Source organism: Cryptomeria japonica, unplaced genomic scaffold, assembly GCF_030272615.1.
Source record: "Cryptomeria japonica unplaced genomic scaffold, Sugi_1.0 HiC_scaffold_24, whole genome shotgun sequence".
Classification (NCBI taxonomy): Eukaryota; Viridiplantae; Streptophyta; class Pinopsida; order Cupressales; family Cupressaceae; genus Cryptomeria; species Cryptomeria japonica.
In genome coordinates this window covers 1,087,501-1,110,000 of record NW_026728846.1, presented here as the reverse complement: position 1 = coordinate 1,110,000, position 22,500 = coordinate 1,087,501, and the positions used below count along the sequence as shown (strand labels likewise).

Sequence of the window (22,500 nt, the reverse complement as noted above, 5' to 3'; positions counted from 1 at the left end):
GCATTGGCTCTTCCGAGGCCCGGTTGCCACCCTGGCGCGCACGAAGTCGGAAGTAGGGTTAATTGCCCGGGTGCGCACCTTTGCCAGGGTGGGCACCTTACCTGGGCTGCGCACCAGGGCGGGCTCAAGATGGCACGCGCGTTCCGTTTTTTTCACTATCTTTCAAAACGGAAATTTTAAAATCTCCTTTTTTTTTTGCCTTTTCTGGAAATTAGTGAAGGCAGCGCATCAAAGGTGCGCACCTCGCTGCCCACCTTGGTGTGCTCTGAGGTGCGCACCCGGGAGCGCTACGAAGTGTGCTCCAAGGTGCGGCGTGCACGTTGTCGGAGCCCGGTTTGCCCCGGGTGCGCACCTCGCCTGCACCTTGGCCGGGGTGGGCACCTTGGCTGGGTTTGCCCAGGGTGCGCTCCGAAGCGGGGTTACTGGAGCGCCCCCTCTTTTTTTGTCAGAGCGTTTGGTGGGGTTTCTCGCATTGGCTCTTCCCAGGCCCGGTTGTTGGGTGCGCTCCCACCCTGGCGCGCGCGAAGTTGGAAGTTGGGTTAATTGCCCGGGCGCGCACCTTCGCCAGGGTGGGCACCTTGGTGCGCACACCTTGGCTGGGCTGCGCACCAGGGCGGGCTCAAGATGGCACCAGCATTCCCTTTTTCTCACTATCTTTCAAAACGGAAATTTTAAAATCTCGTTTTTTTTTTGCCTTTTATGGAAATTAGTGAAGGCATCGCATCAAAGGTGCGCACCTCGCTGCCCACCTTGGTGTGCTCCGAGGTGCCCACCACGGTGCGCAACGCCGGTGCGAACCCGGGAGCGCCCCGATGTGTGCTCCAAGGTGCGGCGTGCACGAAGTCGGACCCCGGTTTGCCCCGGGTGCGCACCTCGCGTGCACCTTGGTGCGCACACCTTGGCTGGGTTGCGCGGCCTGGTGGGCACCATGGTGCGCACCAAGGAGCGCTCCGAAGTGTGCTCCAAGGTGCGGCGTGCACGAAGTCGGAGCCCGGTTTGCCCCGGGTACGCACCTCGCGTGCACCTTCGCCGGGGTGGGCACCTCGGCTGGGTTGCGCGCCCTGGTGCGCACCAAGGAGCGCTCCGAAGTGTGCTCCAAGGTGCGGCGTGCACGAAGTCGGAGCCCGGTTTGCCCCGGGTGCGCACCTTCGCCGCGGTGCGCACCATGGCGTGCACGAAGTCGGAGCCCGGTTTGCCCCGGGTGCGCACCTCGCGTGCACCTTCGGCGGGGTTGCGCGCCCTGGTGGGCACCATGGTGCGCACCAAGGAGCGCTCCGAAGTGTGCTCCAAGGTGCGGCGTGCACGAAGTCGGAGCCCGGTTTGCCCCGGGTGCGCACCTCGCGTGCACCTTCGGCGGGGTTGCGCGCCCTGGTGGGCACCATGGTGCGCACCAAGGAGCGCTCCGAAGTGTGCTCCAAGGTGCGGCGTGCACGAAGTCGGAGCCCGGTTTGCCCCGGGTGCGCACCTCGCGTGCACCTTCGCCGCGGTGGGCACCATGGCGTGCACGAAGTCGGAGCCCGGTTTGCCCCGGGTGCGCACCTCGCGTGCACCTTCGCCGGGGTGGGCACCTCGGCTAGGTTGCGCGCCCTGGTGCGCACCAAGGAGCGCTCCGAAGTGTGCTCCAAGGTGCGGCGTGCACGAAGTCGGAGCCCGGTTTGCCCCGGGTGCGCACCTCGCGTGCACCTTCGCCAGGGTGGGCACTTCGGTGCGCACACCTTCTCAATGTTTTCTTGCCTTTTCTGGAAATTGGTGAAGGCAGCGCATCAAAGGTGCGCACCTCGGTGTGCTCCGAGGTGCGAACCCGAGAGCGCTCCGAGGTGCCCACGAAGTCGAAAGTCGGGTTAATTGCATTGTTTTCCCCGGGTGCGCTCCGAGGTGCGCAACATCGGCGCGCACCAAGGAGGGCTCCGAAGTGTGCTCCAAGGTGCGCACGATGGCGTGCACCTCTGGTGCGCACGATTCGGAGCTCGGTTTGACCGGGGTGCGCACACCTTGGCTGGGTTGCGCACCTTTTGTGCGCTCCAAGGTGCGCACGAAGTCGGAGCTCGGTTTGCCCCGGGTGCGCACCTTCGCCAGGGTGCGCACCTTGATGCGCACGCCTTGGCTGGGCTGCGCACCTTGGTGGGCGCCATGGTGCGCACCTTTCGTGCGCTCCAAGGTGCGCACGAAGTCGGAGCTCGGTTTGCCCCGGGTGCGCACCTTGGTGGGCGCCATGGTGCACTCCGAGGTGCCCAAGATTGGTGCGCACCAAGGAGCGCTCCGAAGTGCGCTCCAAGGTGCGCGCGAAGTCGAAAGTTGGGTTAATTGTCCGGTTTGCCTCGGGTGCGCACCTTGCGTGCACCTTCGCCAGGGTGGGCGCCTTGGTGCGCACACCTTGGCTGGGCTGCGCACACCTTGGCACCCGCGTTTCCTTCATTTTAAATTTTTTTTTTTTACAATCTCTCAAGTGGGAAATTCTATAATCTCAACTTTTTTTGCCTTTTCAGGAAACTTTTGAATGGAGCGCATCATTGGTGCGCTCCGAAGTGTGCTCCAAAGCTCTCTCCAGCTGCGTGCACCTGCCCCGGCCGCGCACCCGGCCCCGCCCAGCTTCGCTCACCTGTCCCGGGCGTCTGGTGCGGAACCTTAGAGTAAGAAACATCACCGTGCACCTTGGCCAACGTGCGCGACTCGACCGAGCGCGCACTGGCCGAGGTGCACACCGATTTCACCTGGGTGCGCGCGCAGCACCTCGGGCGCACCGGGGTGCGCGCACAACGCCCGGGTTGCACCGTGGCCTGTGTGCTCGGGGCGCCTCGGGTGCGCGCTCGGTGTCGCCCCCGCGCGCGCGGTAGTGCGGGCAGCGCACCCCGGCCCGGCCCGGCCCCGACGAGAACGCAAACGGGCAAAAGGTTTATTCAAATAGCATTGCGACGCCCGGCGAAAAACTAAAAAAGGGTGCAACACCGGGACTTCCCGGGAGGTCACCCATCCCAGTACTACTCCGGCCCAAGCGCGCTTAACTGCGGAGTTCTGATGGGATCCGGTGCACTAACGCTGGTATGATCGCACCCGTTATGAGCTTGTCGCAGTGTGTACTTAGCAAACCGCGACCCACGTGCGAATCCACCCCGGCCACCCACCCCCGTCGAGGTGCACACCCTCCCTCGCGAAGTGCGCCCCGTTCGCCAAGTGTGAGCCCTGCCCGGGTGCGCGCACCTTGCTAGGGCGTCGGGTGTGCACCCGGCCCGGCCTACGTGCGTGCACCTGGAGGGGGCGTCGTGTGCGTGCAGTGTCCCGTCTGCAACGCGGTGCCCACACACCACCTCGGGCGCAACGACCTGCGCTCACATGTGGGCCGAGTGCACCTTGGTGCATGTTCGGGGCGCCTCGGGTGCACGCTCGATCTTGCCCCGGTGCACCAAGGCGCTCGGTTTGCCCCGGGTGCGCACTTGGTGCAAGGTGGGCACCCAAAATAGGGATCAAGCACCAAAACACAAGTTTCGGGATGCAAAATGGGACCCAAGGACCACAAATGCGTTCCAAGACCCATGATGGGTCCACGAGAACAAAAATGTGTTCCGAGACTTAATAAACAAATATTGGGTTTTAGGAGAAGAAACATGCTCTGATGCCCAAAACGAGAATCGACCCCGAAAAGGCCACAGGCCAAAAGTGGGATGCGAGACAAAAAAAAATGGGACCCGAGGACCAAAATTGGGTTCCCAGGTCGAAGACAGGGCAACCGGACAAGAAACGACCTCTAAGGCTCGAAATGAGTCCCGACGACTAAAACTTGACAAGAAGCACCCATCAGGCACCCAACTCGACACCCATGGGATGCCGACCCACCCGGGCTTCCACCTAGCACACCTTGGCACCCACCCACCCTCGCACCCAACCTCGCACCCAACTTAGCACCTTTGAACCCACATTGGCACTCACCCTGACCCTGGCACCTTGGAACCCACATTGGCACTCACCTTGACCCTGGCACCCACCTTTGCACTCACCTTGGGACCCACCCTGGCTCCCACCTCGGCACCCACCCAGACACCCACCTTGGTTCCTTGGCACCCACCTTGGATCCTTGGCACCCACCCCGACACCCACCTTGGCACGCAACTTGGCTACTTGCCACCCACCTTGGCTCCTTGACGCCCACCCCGACAACCACCCCGTGACCTACCCTGGCTAGGGTTGGTGCACACCCACCCTGGTGCCCACCTTGGCACCCACCCTATGACCCACCTTGGCACGCACCTTAGTACCCACCCCGTTACCCACCCTAGGACCCACCCCGTGACCCACCTTGGCCAGGGTGGGTGCCTTGGTGCGCACAACTTGCCTGGGCTGCACACCAGGGCGGGCTCAAGATGGCACCCGCGTTCCGTTTTTTTTACTATCTTTCAAAACGGAAATTTTAAAATCTCATTTTTTTCTTTTTTTTGCCTTTTCTGGAAATTAGTGAAGGCAGCGCATCAAAGGTGCGCAATGCTGGTGCGAACCCGGGAGCGCTCCGATGTGTGCTCCAAGGTGCGGCGTGCACGAAGTCCGAGCCCGGTTTGCCCCGGGTGCGCACCTCGCGTGCACCTTCGCCGGGGTGAGCACCTTGGCTGGGTTGCGCGCCCTGGTGCGTACCAAGGAGCGCTCTGAAGTGTGCTCCAAGGTGCGGCGTGCACGAAGTCGGAGCCCGGTTTGCCCCGGGTGTGCACCTCGGGTGCGCACCTCGCGTGCACCTTCGCTGCGGTGGGCACCTTGGCTGGGTTGCGCGCCTTGGTGGGCACCATGCAGTGCACGAAGTCGGAGCCCGGTTTGCCCCGGGCGCGCACCTCCGCCAGGGTGGGCACCTTGGTGCGCACAACTTGCCTGGGCTGCGCATCAGGAAGGGCTCAAGATGGCACCCGCGTTCCGTTTTTTTCACTATCTTTCAGAACGGAAATTTTAAAATATCGTTTTTTTTTGCCTTTTCTGGAAATTAGTGAAGGCAGCGCATCAAAGGTGCGCAACGCTGGTGCGAACCTGGGAGCGCTCCGATGTGTGCTCCAAGGTGCGGCGTGCACGAAGTCGGAGCCCGGTTTGCCTCGGGTGCGCCCTGGTGGGCACCATGGTGCGCACCAAGGAGCGCTCCGAAGTGTGCTCCAAGGTGCGGCCTGCACGAAGTCGGAGCCCGGTTTGCCCCGGGTGTGCACCTCGGGTGGGCACCTTGGTGCGCATGCCTTGCCTGGGCTGCGCACCAGGGCGGGCTCAAGATGGCACCCGCGTTCCTTTTTTTTCACTATCTTTCAAAACGGAAATTTTAAAATCTCATTTTTTTTTGCCTTTTTCTGGAAATTAGTGAAGGCAGCGCATCAAAGGTGCGCACCTCGCTGCCCACCACGGTGCGCAACGCCGGTGGGCACCCGGGAGTGCTTCGAAGTGTGCTCCAAGGTGCTGCGTGCACGTTGTCGGAGCCCGGTTTGCCCCGGGTGCGCACCTCGCGTGCACCTTCGTCGGGGTGGGCACCTTGGCTTGGTTTGCCCCGGCTGCGCTCCGAAGCGGGGTTATTGGAGCGCCGCCTCTTTTTTTGTCGGAGCGTTTGGTGGGGTTTCTCGCATTGGCTCTTCCGAGGCCCGGTTGCCACCCTGGCGCGCACGAAGTCGGAAGTAGGGTTAATTGCCCGGGTGCGCACCTTTGCCAGGGTGGCACCTTACCTGGGCTGCGCACCAGGGCGGGCTCAAGATGGCACGCGCGTTCCGTTTTTTTCACTATCTTTCAAAACGGAAATTTTAAAATCTCCTTTTTTTTTTGCCTTTTCTGGAAATTAGTGAAGGCAGCGCATCAAAGGTGCGCACCTCGCTGCCCACCTTGGTGTGCTCTGAGGTGCGCACCCGGGAGCGCTACGAAGTGTGCTCCAAGGTGCGGCGTGCACGTTGTCGGAGCCCGGTTTGCCCCGGGTGCGCACCTCGCCTGCACCTTGGCCGGGGTGGGCACCTTGGCTGGGTTTGCCCAGGGTGCGCTCCGAAGCGGGGTTACTGGAGCGCCCCCTCTTTTTTTGTCAGAGAGTTTGGTGGGGTTTCTCGCATTGGCTCTTCCCAGGCCCGGTTGTTGGGTGCGCTCCCACCCTGGCGCGCGCGAAGTTGGAAGTTGGGTTAATTGCCCGGGCGCGCACCTTCGCCAGGGTGGGCACCTTGGTGCGCAAACCTTGGCTGGGCTGCGCACCAGGGCGGGCTCAAGATGGCACCAGCATTCCCTTTTTCTCACTATCTTTCAAAACGGAAATTTTAAAATCTCGTTTTTTTTTTGCCTTTTATGGAAATTAGTGAAGGCATCGCATCAAAGGTGCGCACCTCGCTGCCCACCTTGGTGTGCTCCGAGGTGCCCACCACGGTGCGCAACGCCGGTGCGAACCCGGGAGCGCCCCGATGTGTGCTCCAAGGTGCGGCGTGCACGAAGTCGGACCCCGGTTTGCCCCGGGTGCGCACCTCGCGTGCACCTTGGTGCGCACACCTTGGCTGGGTTGCGCGGCCTGGTGGGCACCATGGTGCGCACCAAGGAGCGCTCCGAAGTGTGCTCCAAGGTGCGGCGTGCACGAAGTCGGAGCCCGGTTTGCCCCGGGTGCGCACCTTCGCCGCGGTGGGCACCATGGCGTGCACGAAGTCGGAGCCCGGTTTGCCCCGGGTGCGCACCTCGCGTGCACCTTCGCCGGGGTGGGCACCTCGGCTGGGTTGCGCGCCCTGGTGCGCACCAAGGAGCGCTCTGAAGTGTGCTCCAAGGTGCGGCGTGCACGAAGTCGGAGCCCGGTTTGCCCCGGGTGTGCACCTCGCGTGCGCACCTCGCGTGCACCTTCGCTGCGGTGGGCACCTTGGCTGGGTTGCGCGCCTTGGTGGGCACCATGCAGTGCACGAAGTCGGAGCCCGGATTGCCCCGGGCGCGCACCTCCGCCAGGGTGGGCACCTTGGTGCGCACAACTTGCCTGGGCTGCGCACCAGGAAGGGCTCAAGATGGCACCCGCGTTCCGTTTTTTTCACTATCTTTCAGAACGGAAATTTTAAAATCTCGTTTTTTTTTGCCTTTTCTGGAAATTAGTGAAGGCAGCGCATCAAAGGTGCGCAACGCTGGTGCGAACCTGGGAGCGCTCCGATGTGTGCTCCAAGGTGCGGCGTGCACGAAGTCGGACCCCGGTTTGCCCCGGGTGCGCACCTCGCGTGCACCTTGGTGCGCACACCTTGGCTGGGTTGCGCGCCCTGGTGGGCACCATGGTGCGCACCAAGGAGCGCTCCGAAGTGTGCTCCAAGGTGCGGCGTGCACGAAGTCGGAGCCCGGTTTGCCCCGGGTGCGCACCTCGCGTGCACCTTCGCCGCGGTGGGCACCATGGCGTGCACGAAGTCGGAGCCCGGTTTGCCCCGGGTGCGCACCTCGCGTGCACCTTCGCCGGGGTGGGCACCTTGGTGTGCAGACCTTGGCTGGGTTGCGCGCCCTGGTGGGCACCATGGTGCGCACCAAGGAGCGCTCCGAAGTGTGCTCCAAGGTGCGGCCTGCACGAAGTCGGAGCCCGGTTTGCCCCGGGTGTGCACCTCGGGTGGGCACCTTGGTGCGCATGCCTTGCCTGGGCTGCGCACCAGGGCGGGCTCAAGATGGCACCCGCGTTCCTTTTTTTTCACTATCTTTCAAAACGGAAATTTTAAAATCTCATTTTTTTTTGCCTTTTTCTGGAAATTAGTGAAGGCAGCGCATCAAAGGTGCGCACCTCGCTGCCCACCACGGTGCGCAACGCCGGTGGGCACCCGGGAGTGCTTCGAAGTGTGCTCCAAGGTGCTGCGTGCACGTTGTCGGAGCCCGGTTTGCCCCGGGTGCGCACCTCGCGTGCACCTTCGTCGGGGTGGGCACCTTGGCTGGGTTTGCCCCGGCTGCGCTCCGAAGCGGGGTTATTGGAGCGCCGCCTCTTTTTTTGTCGGAGCGTTTGGTGGGGTTTCTCGCATTGGCTCTTCCGAGGCCCGGTTGCCACCCTGGCGCGCACGAAGTCGGAAGTAGGGTTAATTGCCCGGGTGCGCACCTTTGCCAGGGTGGGCACCTTACCTGGGCTGCGCACCAGGGCGGGCTCAAGATGGCACGCGCGTTCCGTTTTTTTCACTATCTTTCAAAACGGAAATTTTAAAATCTCCTTTTTTTTTTGCCTTTTCTGGAAATTAGTGAAGGCAGCGCATCAAAGGTGCGCACCTCGCTGCCCACCTTGGTGTGCTCTGAGGTGCGCACCCGGGAGCGCTACGAAGTGTGCTCCAAGGTGCGGCGTGCACGTTGTCGGAGCCCGGTTTGCCCCGGGTGCGCACCTCGCCTGCACCTTGGCCGGGGTGGGCACCTTGGCTGGGTTTGCCCAGGGTGCGCTCCGAAGCGGGGTTACTGGAGCGCCCCCTCTTTTTTTGTCAGAGCGTTTGGTGGGGTTTCTCGCATTGGCTCTTCCCAGGCCCGGTTGTTGGGTGCGCTCCCACCCTGGCGCGCGCGAAGTTGGAAGTTGGGTTAATTGCCCGGGCGCGCACCTTCGCCAGGGTGGGCACCTTGGTGCGCACACCTTGGCTGGGCTGCGCACCAGGGCGGGCTCAAGATGGCACCAGCATTCCCTTTTTCTCACTATCTTTCAAAACGGAAATTTTAAAATCTCGTTTTTTTTTTGCCTTTTATGGAAATTAGTGAAGGCATCGCATCAAAGGTGCGCACCTCGCTGCCCACCTTGGTGTGCTCCGAGGTGCCCACCACGGTGCGCAACGCCGGTGCGAACCCGGGAGCGCCCCGATGTGTGCTCCAAGGTGCGGCGTGCACGAAGTCGGACCCCGGTTTGCCCCGGGTGCGCACCTCGCGTGCACCTTGGTGCGCACACCTTGGCTGGGTTGCGCGGCCTGGTGGGCACCATGGTGCGCACCAAGGAGCGCTCCGAAGTGTGCTCCAAGGTGCGGCGTGCACGAAGTCGGAGCCCGGTTTGCCTCGGGTACGCACCTCGCGTGCACCTTCGCCGGGGTGGGCACCTCGGCTGGGTTGCGCGCCCTGGTGCGCACCAAGGAGCGCTCCGAAGTGTGCTCCAAGGTGCGGCGTGCACGAAGTCGGAGCCCGGTTTGCCCCGGGTGCGCACCTTCGCCGCGGTGCGCACCATGGCGTGCACGAAGTCGGAGCCCGGTTTGCCCCGGGTGCGCACCTCGCGTGCACCTTCGGCGGGGTTGCGCGCCCTGGTGGGCACCATGGTGCGCACCAAGGAGCGCTCCGAAGTGTGCTCCAAGGTGCGGCGTGCACGAAGTCGGAGCCCGGTTTGCCCCGGGTGCGCACCTCGCGTGCACCTTCGGCGGGGTTGCGCGCCCTGGTGGGCACCATGGTGCGCACCAAGGAGCGCTCCGAAGTGTGCTCCAAGGTGCGGCGTGCACGAAGTCGGAGCCCGGTTTGCCCCGGGTGCGCACCTCGCGTGCACCTTCGCCGCGGTGGGCACCATGGCGTGCACGAAGTCGGAGCCCGGTTTGCCCCGGGTGCGCACCTCGCGTGCACCTTCGCCGGGGTGGGCACCTCGGCTGGGTTGCGCGCCCTGGTGCGCACCAAGGAGCGCTCCGAAGTGTGCTCCAAGGTGCGGCGTGCACGAAGTCGGAGCCCGGTTTGCCCCGGGTGCGCACCTCGCGTGCACCTTCGCCAGGGTGGGCACCTCGGTGCGCACACCTTCTCAATGTTTTCTTGCCTTTTCTGGAAATTGGTGAAGGCAGCGCATCAAAGGTGCGCACCTCGGTGTGCTCCGAGGTGCGAACCCGAGAGCGCTCCGAGGTGCCCACGAAGTCGAAAGTCGGGTTAATTGCATTGTTTTCCCCGGGTGCGCTCCGAGGTGCGCAACATCGGCGCGCACCAAGGAGGGCTCCGAAGTGTGCTCCAAGGTGCGCACGATGGCGTGCACCTCTGGTGCGCACGATTCGGAGCTCGGTTTGACCGGGGTGCGCACACCTTGGCTGGGTTGCGCACCTTTTGTGCGCTCCAAGGTGCGCACGAAGTCGGAGCTCGGTTTGCCCCGGGTGCGCACCTTCGCCAGGGTGCGCACCTTGATGCGCACGCCTTGGCTGGGCTGCGCACCTTGGTGGGCGCCATGGTGCGCACCTTTCGTGCGCTCCAAGGTGCGCACGAAGTTGGAGCTCGGTTTGCCCCGGGTGCGCACCTTGGTGGGCGCCATGGTGCACTCCGAGGTGCCCAAGATTGGTGCGCACCAAGGAGCGCTCCGAAGTGCGCTCCAAGGTGCGCGCGAAGTCGAAAGTTGGGTTAATTGTCCGGTTTGCCTCGGGTGCGCACCTTGCGTGCACCTTCGCCAGGGTGGGCGCCTTGGTGCGCACACCTTGGCTGGGCTGCGCACACCTTGGCACCCGCGTTTCCTTCATTTTAAATTTTTTTTTTTTACAATCTCTCAAGTGGGAAATTCTATAATCTCAACTTTTTTTGCCTTTTCAGGAAACTTTTGAATGGAGCGCATCATTGGTGCGCTCCGAAGTGTGCTCCAAAGCTCTCTCCAGCTGCGTGCACCTGCCCCGGCCGCGCACCCGGCCCCGCCCAGCTTCGCTCACCTGTCCCGGGCGTCTGGTGCGGAACCTTAGAGTAAGAAACATCACCGTGCACCTTGGCCAACGTGCGCGACTCGACCGAGCGCGCACTGGCCGAGGTGCACACCGATTTCACCTGGGTGCGCGCGCAGCACCTCGGGCGCACCGGGGTGCGCGCACAACGCCCGGGTTGCACCGTGGCCTGTGTGCTCGGGGTGCCTCGGGTGCGCGCTCGGTGTCGCCCCCGCGCGCGCGGTAGTGCGGGCAGCGCACCCCGGCCCGGCCCGGCCCCGACGAGAACGCAAACGGGCAAAAGGTTTATTCAAATAGCATTGCGACGCCCGGCGAAAAACTAAAAAAGGGTGCAACACCGGGACTTCCCGGGAGGTCACCCATCCCAGTACTACTCCGGCCCAAGCGCGCTTAACTGCGGAGTTCTGATGGGATCCGGTGCACTAATGCTGGTATGATCGCACCCGTTATGAGCTTGTCGCAGTGTGTACTTAGCAAACCGCGACCCACGTGCGAATCCACCCCGGCCACCCACCCCCATCGAGGTGCACACCCTCCCTCGCGAAGTGCGCCCCGTTCGCCAAGTGTGAGCCCTGCCCGGGTGCGCGCACCTTGCTAGGGCGTCGGGTGTGCACCCGGCCCGGCCTACGTGCGTGCACCTGGAGGGGGCGTCGTGTGCGTGCAGTGTCCCGTCTGCAACGCGGTGCCCACACACCACCTCGGGCGCAACGACCTGCGCTCACATGTGGGCCGAGTGCACCTTGGTGCATGTTCGGGGCGCCTCGGGTGCACGCTCGATCTTGCCCCGGTGCACCAAGGCGCTCGGTTTGCCCCGGGTGCGCACTTGGTGCAAGGTGGGCACCCAAAATAGGGATCAAGCACCAAAACACAAGTTTCGGGATGCAAAATGGGACCCAAGGACCACAAATGCGTTCCAAGACCCATGATGGGTCCACGAGAACAAAAATGTGTTCCGAGACTTAATAAACAAATATTGGGTTTTAGGAGAAGAAACATGCTCTGATGCCCAAAACGAGAATCGACCCCGAAAAGGCCACAGGCCAAAAGTGGGATGCGAGACAAAAAAAAATGGGACCCGAGGACCAAAATTGGGTTCCCAGGTCGAAGACAGGGCAACCGGACAAGAAACGACCTCTAAGGCTCGAAATGAGTCCCGACGACTAAAACTTGACAAGAAGCACCCATCAGGCACCCAACTCGACACCCATGGGATGCCGACCCACCCGGGCTTCCACCTAGCACACCTTGGCACCCACCCACCCTCGCACCCAACCTCGCACCCAACTTAGCACCTTTGAACCCACATTGGCACTCACCCTGACCCTGGCACCTTGGAACCCACATTGGCACTCACCTTGACCCTGGCACCCACCTTTGCACTCACCTTGGGACCCACCCTGGCTCCCACCTCGGCACCCACCCAGACACCCACCTTGGTTCCTTGGCACCCACCTTGGATCCTTGGCACCCACCCCGACACCCACCTTGGCACGCAACTTGGCTACTTGCCACCCACCTTGGCTCCTTGACGCCCACCCCGACAACCACCCCGTGACCTACCCTGGCTAGGGTTGGTGCACACCCACCCTGGTGCCCACCTTGGCACCCACCCTATGACCCACCTTGGCACGCACCTTAGTACCCACCCCGTTACCCACCCTAGGACCCACCCCGTGACCCACCTTGGCCAGGGTGGGTGCACCCACCCTGGTGCCCACCTTGGCACCCACCCATCCTAGCACCCAGCCTGTGACCGGGCTTGGAACCCAACCTTGCACCCGCACCCGTCTTGGCCAGTGTGGGTGCGCACCCATCCTGGCACCCACGTTGTGACACACCCTTTAACCCACGCACCCTAGCACCCACGTTGGCACCCACCTTGGAACCCAACCTAGCAACTTGGCACCCACCCCGTGACCCACCTTGGCATCCACCATAGCAGTCGCCGACTTGGCACCCACCTCGGCACCCACCTTGACACTTGTGGACCCACCTTGCCACTCACCCTAGCATCGACCCATCCTAGCACCCACCCTGGCACCTTTGCACCCTAGCACTCACCCATCCTAGCACCTAACCTGTGACCCACCTTGACACTCACCCTCGCACCCACCTTGGAACCCAACCTAGCACCCACCCACCCTGACACCAACCCTAGCACCTACCCACCCTTGCACCCACCCTGTGACCCATCTTGGCACCCACCCATCCTACCACTCAACCTATCACCCACCTTCTCACCCACCTTGGCATCCACCTTAGCACCCACCCACACTGGCACCTTGGCACCCACCTCGGGCAAGGTGGGTGCACACCCACCCTGGCACCCAATTTAGAACCCACCGAGCATGTTACCCACCTTGGCACCCACATTGCAGCCCACCCTAGTACCCACCCTATGACCCACATTGGCATCCACACCCTAGCACCCAGGCACCTCGACACCCGCCTTGACACCCACCCTAGCACTGAACCTGTGACCCACCTTGGAACTCACCCTAGAACCCACCCACCCTGTGAACCACCTTGGCATCCACCTTAGCACCCACCCACCTTGGCACCCACTCTAGCACTCACCCATCCTAACACCCAACTTGTTACCCACCTTGGCACCCGCCCTCGCGTCCACCTTGAAACCCACCCTAGCACCCACCCACGCAGGAGCCCACCTTGGCACCCAACCTAACACCCACGCATCCTGGCACCCAACTTGTGACCCACCTTGGAACCCACCCTAGTACCCACCTTTGAACCCACTATATCACCAACCCACCTTGGCACCCACCCTATGACCCTCTTTGGAATCCACCCTAGCACGCACCCACCCTGGCACCCACCATGGAGCGCACCCTAGCACCCACCCACCTCGGCACGCACCTCAACACCCACCTTGGTGTGCGCACTGCGCCAACCTCTCAAAGACCCTATGTGGTGCGCTCCAAAGTGTACACCTTTGGTGCGCTCCAAGGTGCGCACCTTTGGTGCACACCGAGGTGCACACCAAAGTGTGCACCGAGGTGAGCACCAAAGTGCACTCCAGGGTGCACACCAAGGCGTGCACCTTTGGTGCGGTCAATGCAAACGAATTCGGAAGTTGGGGTCGATGTCCTAATCGCTGCTGCAGACTACACGTATGAGAATCGGACAAATAGCTTTATATAGGGGAGGTGTTGCGTTTGATGGGTCGACTCCCCTGGTTGTGTGCACTGCACCAACTTCAAAGACCCTGTCTTGTTTAAGAAGTCAAAAGTTGGGGTGGATGTCCTAATCATTGCTGCAGTCTACGCATGTATGAGAATCAGACAAATAGCTTATATAGGGGAGGTGTTGCATTCGGTGGGTTGACTCCCCTGGTTGTGCGCACTGCGCCAACCTCAAAGACCCCGCATAGCAGAAGAAGTCGGAAGTCGGATTTTGGTGAGCACCAAGGCGTGCACCTTTGGTGCGGTCAACGCAGACGAATTCAGAAGTTGGGGTGGATGTCCTAATCGTTGTTGCAGGCTACACATGTATGAGAATCAGACAAATAGCTTATATAGGGGAGGTGTTGGGTTTGATGGGTCAACTCCCTTGGTTGTGCGCATTACGCCAACCTCAAAGACCTTGTTTTCGTTAAGAAGTCAAAAGTTGGGGTCAATGTCCTAATGGCTCCTGCAGGCTACACATGTATGAGAATCGGACAAATAGCTTATATAGGGGAGGTGTTGGGTTTGATGGGTCGACTCCCCTGGTTGTGCGCATTACGTCAACCTCAAAGACCTTGTTTTCGTTAAGAAGTCAAAAGTTGGGGTCGATGTCCTAATTGCTCCTGTAGACTACACATGTATGAGAATCAGACAAATAGCTTATATAGGGGAGGTGTTGGGTTTGATGGGTTGACTCCCCTAGTTGTTCGCATTACACCAACCTCAAAGACCTTGTTTTCGTTTAGAAGCCGAAAGTTGGGGTCGATGTCCTAATTGCTCCTGCAGGCTACGCATGTATGAGAATCAGACAAATAGCTTATATAGGGGAGGTGTTGGGTTTGATGGGTCGACTCCCCTGGTTGTGCGCATTGCGCCAACCTCAAAGACCCTGCATTGCGGATGAAGTCGAAAGTCAGAGTTTGGTGTGCTACAAGGTGTGGTCGAAGGTGCTCACCTAGGTGTGCACCTTTGGAGCACAGGAAAAGTGCCCTCCAAAAGTGCGCACCTTTGGAGTGCACAAAAGTGCCCTCCAAAAGTGCGCACCTTTGGAGCGCAGAAAAGTGCCCTCCAAAAAGTGCCCTCCAAAAGTGCGCACCTTTGGAGCGCAGAAAAGTGCCCTCCAAAAAGTGCCCTCCAAAAGTGCGCACCTTTGGAGCGCAGAAAAGTGCCCTCCAAAAAGTGCCCTCCAAAAGTGCGCACCTTTGGAGCGCAGAAAAGTGCCCTCCAAAAGTGCGCACCTTTGGAGCGCAGAAAAGTGCCCTCCAAAAAGTGCCCTCCAAAAGTGCGCACCTTTGGAGTGCAGAAAAGTGCCCTCCAAAAAGTGCCCTCCAAAAGTGCGCACCTTTGGAGCGCAGAAAAGTGCCCTCCAAAAAGTGCCCTCCAAAAGTGCGCACCTTTGGAGCGCAGAAAAGTGCCCTCCAAAAAGTGCCCTCCAAAAGTGCGCACCTTTGGAGCGCAGAAAAGTGCCCTCCAAAAAGTGCCCTCCAAAAGTGCGCACCTTTGGAGCGCAGAAAAGTGCCCTCCAAAAGTGCGCACCTTTGGAGCGCACAAAAGTGCCCTCCAAAAGTGCGCACTTTTGGTGCGCACCAAGGCGCTGGTTCGGTCGTTGCAGGCGAGTTCGGAAGTTGGGGTCGATGTCCTGAGCGGAGGTGCAAACTACACAGGTGTCGGAATCGGACAAATAGCTTATATAGGGGAGGTGTATGCTTCGATGGGTCGACTCCCCAGGTTGAGCGCACCGCGCCAACCTCAAAGACCCTACGGTATGGATGAAGTCGGAAGTTGGGTCCGATGACCAATTCGATTAGTAGGTATGCTCATGAGGTCGGAATTTGGGTCCGATGACCTGCCATGTGCAGGAAGGCGAATGTTGACACTGTGCGTTGCAAGGTGCACACCAAGGCGCTGGTGCGGTCTTTTTAGTCGAGTTCGGAAGTTGGGGTCGATGTCCTGATCGGAGGTGCAAGCTACACAGGTGTGGGAATCGGACAAATAGCTTATATAGGGGAGGTGTATGCTTCGTTGGGTCGACTCCCCGGGTTGAGCGCACCGCGCCAACCTCAAAGACCCTACGGTATGGATGAAGTCGGAAGTTGGGTCCGATGACCGATTCGATATGTAGGCATACTCGCGAGGTCGGAATTTGGGTCCGATGACCTGCCACGTGCAGGAAGGCGAATGTTGGCACTGTGCGTTGCAAGGTGCGCACCAAGGCGCTGGTTCGGTCGTTGGAGGCGAGTTCGGAAGTTGGGGTCGATGTCTTGATCGGAGGTGCAAACTACACAGGTGTGGGAATCGGACAAATAGCTTATATAGGGGAGGTGTATGCTTCGTTGGGTCGACTCCCCGGGTTGAGCGCACCGCGCCAACCTCAAAGACCCTACGGTATGGATGAAGTCGGAAGTTGGGTCCGATGACCGATTCGATATGTAGGCATACTCGCGAGGTCGGAATTTGGGTCCGATGACCTGCCATGTGCAGGAAGGCGAATGTTGGGACTGTGCGTCGCAAGGTGCGCACCAAGGCGCTGGTGCCGTCGTTGCAGTCGAGTTCGGAAGTTGGGGTCGATGTCCTGGTCAGAGGTGCAAACTACACAGGTGTGGGAATCGGACAAATAGCTTATATAGGGGAGGTGTATGCTTCGATGGGTCGACTCCCTGGGTTGAGCGCACCGCGCCAACCTCAAAGACCCTACAGTATGGATGAAGTCGGAAGTTGGGTCCGATGACCGATTCGATACGTAGGCATATTGGCGAGGTCTGAATTTGTGTCCGATGACCTGCCATGCGCAGGAAGGCGGAATTTGGGTCCGATGACCGAGTTGATGGCGTGCCATGCGCAGAAAGGCGGAATTTGGGTCCGATGACCGAGTTGATGTTGATGGCCCGCCATGCACAGGAAGGCGGAATTTGGGTCCGATGACCGATTTGAAGGCGTGCCATACGCAAAAAGGCGGAGTTTGGGTCCGATGACCGAGTTGATATTGATGGCCCGCCATGCGCAGGAAGGCGGAATTTGGGTCCGATGACCTGACATACGCATGGAGTCCGACTCGGGGGCCGATGTTCGATTCGATGACTTGCATTGTGGGTAAAGTCGGAAGTTGTGGTCTTTGACCCGATTCGATGACCAGACTTCGGCTGCTTGAGAATCGGACAAATAACTTATATAGGGGAGGTAGTGTTCTCGAGCATCCTCCCCCCGTGCCCGTTTATGTCGATTGATGCTGGTGCTCGACTGGTTGGAGCGCTCGGATGCAAAAATCTTGCACCAGGATTTATCGATTGTGATGGACACGGCAAGTCTCCTGATTGCTATGCAGGAGCTCATCGTGAATCTCTATGCGGCCTTGGTATGGACTCGACCTGCGGAATGGTTCGGCAATGGTAGTCGCTCCAACACGTCCTTGCAATGGCCACAGAGGTGATTCGACTAGAGCTCCAGTCTAGCTTTTGGGTTGCTTGGCGGACTGGTATAGCCGCGATCGAGTTCCGGCCATGAACGTTTTAGATAGCTCTTGGGCTTTCTGGGACGGAAGTCGGAAGTTTGGGCTGTTGTCCGATTTGATGACCATTCTTCGGATGTGTGAGAATCGGACAAATAACTTATATAGGGGACTGTGTTGTCTCACGCAGCCCCCTCCGTGCCCCTCTATCTCGACCGATGTTGGTGCTTGAAAGGGTTGGGATCGCTCGGATTTATAAACGTGCACCACCATTTGTCGAGTGTGAGGGACGCGGCAGGTCTCCTAAATGCTATGCGGGCGCTCTCTGAGAATCTCTATCCGGCCTCGACACAGACTAGTCTTGCTGAATGGTTTGGCACTGGTAGTCGATCCAACACGTCGTTGTTGTGGCCGCCTAGGCGATTCGATTCGAGCCCCCGTCTAGCTTTTGGGTTGCTTGGCGGATTTTGCCCTATCCGCAAGTGAGCTCGGTCCCTAAACGTTCGAGAAACCCGATTGCTATGCGCTGACTCTCTTTCTTGCGAGCCTCCATCTAGCTTTTGGGTCTCTACGGAACGGAAGTCGGAATCTGGGACCGTTGTTTGATTCGACGAGGCAGACTACGGTTGTGCGAGAATCGGACAAATAACTTATATAGGGGAGGTGTTGACTGGAGCATTCTCCCCCGTGCCCCTCTAACTCGACCAATGCTGGCGCTCGAACGGTGGTAGCGCTCGGATTTTCATTGAGCGCCAGCATTGGTCGATTTAGAGGGGCATGCGAGATTCCCGAATGCTATGCGAGGGCTCTAACGGAAATGTCTATTGGTTTCGGTATGGATGCAATTGCGAGTGGTTCGGCAAAGGTAGTCGTTCCGATGCGTCCATGTCGTGGCCAAATCGATAATTCGATTTGAGCCCTCGTATAGCATTTGGGTCTCTCGATGTGATTCCGCATTCCAGTCCCTTTGGGCACTGCTTGAGCCGCATCCCAGGGGGTTCCCTTCCCAATAATCTGCCTCGCAACCCGATTGCTATGCGGTGAGGCTCCTCGGCCGCCTCGGAACTATCTGTGTATCAGACGCATCGCGGGATAAGGGGTTGGCAACGGTAGTCGCCCCAAGCGCGTCCGATGCTTGGACCATTCCGAGGCGGCCCTGAAGCCTCTTCCGTCTAGCCGTTGGGTCCTTCTCGCCGCATCCCTCGCCTCGCACCCCGATTGCTATGCGGTGAGGCTCCTCGGCCGCCTCGGAACTATCTGTGTATCGGACGCGTCGCGGGATAAGGGGTTGTCACTGGTAGTCGCCCCAAGCGCGTCCGATGCTTGGACCATTCCGAGGCGGCCCTGAAGCCTCTTCCGTCTAGCCGTTGGGTCCTTCTCGCCGCATCCCTCGCCTCGCACCCCGATTGCTATGCGGTGAGGCTCCTCGGCCGCCTCGGAACTATCTGTGTATCGGACGCGTCGCGGGATAAGGGGTTGTCACTGGTAGTCGCCCCAAGCGCGTCCGATGCTTGGACCATTCCGAGGCGGCCCTGAAGCCTCTTCCGTCTAGCCGTTGGGTCCTTCTCGCCGCATCCCTCGCCTCGCACCCCGATTGCTATGCGGTGAGGCTCCTCGGCCGCCTCGGAACTATCTGTGTATCGGACGCGTCGCGGGATAAGGGGTTGTCACTGGTAGTCGCCCCAAGCGCGTCCGATGCTTGGACCATTCCGAGGCGGCCCTGAAGCCTCTTCCGTCTAGCCGTTGGGTCCTTCTCGCCGCATCCCTCGCCTCGCACCCCGATTGCTATGCGGTGAGGCTCCTCGGCCGCCTCGGAACTATCTGTGTATCGGACGCGTCGCGGGATAAGGGGTTGTCACTGGTAGTCGCCCCAAGCGCGTCCGATGCTTGGACCATTCCGAGGCGGCCCTGAAGCCTCTTCCGTCTAGCCGTTGGGTCCTTCTCGCCGCATCCTTCGCCTCGCACCCCGATTGCTATGCGGTGAGGCTCCTCGGCCGCCTCGGAACTATCTGTGTATCGGACGCGTCGCGGGATAAGGGGTTGTCACTGGTAGTCGCCCCAAGCGCGTCCGATGCTTGGACCATTCCGAGGCGGACCCGAAGCCTCTTCCGTCTAGCCGTTGGGTCCTTCTCGCCGCATCCCTCGCCTCGCACCCCGATTGCTATGCGGTGAGGCTCCTCGGCCGCCTTGGAACTATCTGTGTATCGGACGCGTCGCGGGATAAGGGGTTGTCACTGGTAGTCGCCCCAAGCGCGTCCGATGCTTGGACCATTCCGAGGCGGACCCGAAGCCTCTTCCGTCTAGCCGTTGGGTCCTTCTCGCCGCATCCCTCGCCTCGCACCCCGATTGCTATGCGGTGAGGCTCCTCGGCCGCCTTGGAACTATCTGTGTATCGGACGCGTCGCGGGATAAGGGGTTGTCACTGGTAGTCGCCCCAAGCGCGTCCGATGCTTGGACCATTCCGAGGCGGACCCGAAGCCTCTTCCGTCTAGCCGTTGGGTCCTTCTCGCCGCATCCCTCGCCTCGCACCCCGATTGCTATGCGGTGAGGCTCCTCGGCCGCCTTGGAACTATCTGTGTATCGGACGCGTCGCGGGATAAGGGGTTGTCACTGGTAGTCGCCCCAAGCGCGTCCGATGCTTGGACCATTCCGAGGCGGCCCCGAAGCCTCTTCCGTGTAGCCGTTGGGTCCTTCTCGCCGCATCCCTCGCCTCGCACCCCGATTGCTATGCGGTGAGGCTCCTCGGCCGCCTTGGAACTATCTGTGTATCGGACGCGTCGCGGGATAAGGGGTTGTCACTGGTAGTCGCCCCAAGCGCGTCCGATGCTTGGACCATTCCGAGGCGGCCCCGAAGCCTCTTCCGTGTAGCCGTTGGGTCCTTCTCGCCGCATCCCTCGCCTCGCACCCCGATTGCTATGCGGTGAGGCTCCTCGGCCGCCTTGGAACTATCTGTGTATCGGACGCGTCGCGGGATAAGGGGTTGTCACTGGTAGTCGCCCCAAGCGCGTCCGATGCTTGGACCATTCCGAGGCGGACCTGAAGCCTCTTCCCTCTAGCCGTTGGGGCTTTCTCGCCGCATCCCTCGCCTCGCACCCTGATTGCTATGCTGTGAGGCTCCTCGGCCGCCTTGGAACTATCTGTGTATCGGACGCATCGCGGGATAAGGGGTTGGCAGTGGTAGTCGCCCCAAGCGCATCCGATGCTTGGACCATTCCGAGGCGGCCCTGCAGCCTCTTCCGTCTAGCCGTTGGGGCCATCTCGCCGCATCCCCCACCTCGCACCACGATTGCTATGCGGTGAGGCTCCTTGGCCGCCTCGGAACTATCTGTGTATCGGACGCATCGCGGGATAAGGGGTTGTCACTGGTAGTCGCCCCAAGCGCGTCCGATGCTTGGACTATTCCGAGGCGGCCCTGCAGCCTCTTCCGTCTAGCCGTTGGGGCCATCTCGCTGCATCCCCCACCTCCTCGGCCGCCTCGGAACTATCTGTGTATCGGACGCATCGCGGGATAAGGGGTTGGCAGTGGTAGTCGCCCCAAGCGCGTCCGATGCTTGGACTATTCCGAGGCAGCCCTGCAGCCTCTTCCGTCTAGCCTTTGGGGCCATCTCGCCGCATCCCTCGCCTCGCACCCCGATTGCTATGCGGTGAGGCTCCTCGGCCGCCTGGGAACTATCTTCGTATCGGACGCATCGCGGGATAAGGGGTTGTCACTGGTAGTCGCCCCAAGCGCGTCCGATGCTTGGACTATTCCGAGGCGGCCCTGTGGCCTCTTCCGTCTAGCCGTTGGGGCCATCTCGCCGCATCCCCCACCTCGCACCCCGATTGCTATGCGGTGAGGCTCTTCGGCCGCCTTGGAACTATCTTCGTATCGGACGCATTGCGGGATAAGGGGTTGTCACTGGTAGTGGCCCCAAGCGCGTCCGATGCTTGGACTATTCCGAGGCGGCCCTGCAGCCTCTTCCGTCTAGCCGTTGGGGCCATCTCGCCGCATCCCCCACCTCGCACCCCGATTGCTATGCGGTGAGGCTCCTCGGCCGCCTTGGAACTATCTTCGTATCGGACGCATCGCGGGATAAGGGGTTGTCACTGGTAGTCGCCCCAAGCGCGTCCGATGCTTGGACTATTCCGACGCGGCCCTGTGGCCTCTTCCGTCTAGCCGTTGGGGCCATCTCGCCGCATCCCCCACCTCGCACCCCGATTGCTATGCGGTGAGGCTCCTCGGCCGCCTTGGAACCATCTTCGTATCGGACGCATCGCGGGATAGGGGGCTGTCACTGGTAGTCGCCCCAAGCGTGTCCGATGCTTGGACCATTCCTAGGCGGCCCTGAAGCCTCTTCCGTCTAGCCGTTGGGGCCTTCCCGCCCCATCCCTCGCCTCGCACCCCCGATTGCTATGCGGTGAGGCTCCTCGGCCGCCTTGGAACCATCTGTGTATCGGACGCATCGCGGGATAAGGGGTTGGCACTGGCAGTCGCCCCAAGCGCGTCCGATGCTTGGACCATTCCGAGGTGGCCCTGAAGCCTCTTCCGTCTAGCCGTTGGGGCCTTCCCGCCCCATCCCTCGCCTCGCACCCCGATTGATATGCGGTGAGGCTCCTCGGCCGCCTTGGAACTATCTGTGTATCGGACGCATCGCGGGATAAGGGGTTGGCACTGGTAGTCGTCCCAATCGCATCCGATGCTTGGACCATTCCGAGGCGGCCCTGCAGCCTCTTCCGTTTAGCCGTCGGGGCCTTCCCGCCGCATCCCTCGCCTCGCATCCCGATTCCTATGCGGTGAGTCTTCTCGGCCGCCGCGGAACTATACCTGTTATTGCTACTGCATCCTTCGGCTGGTAACCTCCTCTGCCGCCTTGGAACGTTCTCTTTGTCGGACGCGTCGCGGGATAAGGGGTTGGCACTGGTAGTCGCCCCAAGCGCGCCCGATGCATAGACCGCTCCGAGTCGACCTTGCTTTCAGCCTCTCACATGCATAGACCTCTCTGAGTCGACCCTGCAGCCTCTCACGTTTAGCCTTTGGAATCTCGCCTCACAACATGATTGCTATCCTTGATGCATCCCTTGCCTCGAGCCCTGATTGCTTTCTTGGCTGCATCCCTCCTCTCCTCACAGCCCGGTTGTCATCACTGCTTCATCCGTCGCTTCATGCATTCTGGCTGCTGGGCCCTTCCCACCGCACACCTCGATTGCTATCTCTTCTGCATCACACACCCCGATTGCTATCTCTGCTACATCCCTCGGCTCTCACTTCTGCATCCTTCGCCTCACACCTCGATTGCTATCAATGCTGCATCCGTAACCTCACACCCCGATTGCTATGCGGGGAGGC

At 60.8% G+C, this 22,500-nt stretch overlaps 2 non-coding genes across 2 annotated transcripts; both read right to left on the bottom strand.

Annotated features, from left to right (window-relative positions):
• Positions 1–2,934: 2,934 nt before the first annotated feature.
• Positions 2,935–3,053, bottom strand: LOC131861253 (5S ribosomal RNA). Its single transcript, XR_009360328.1, has one exon. It is a non-coding gene; the product is annotated as a 5S ribosomal RNA (ribosomal RNA).
• A 7,817-nt stretch (positions 3,054–10,870) lies between these two features.
• LOC131861134 (5S ribosomal RNA) lies at positions 10,871–10,989 on the bottom strand. The gene has a single exon (XR_009360212.1). It is a non-coding gene; the product is annotated as a 5S ribosomal RNA (ribosomal RNA).
• Positions 10,990–22,500: the final 11,511 nt, after the last annotated feature.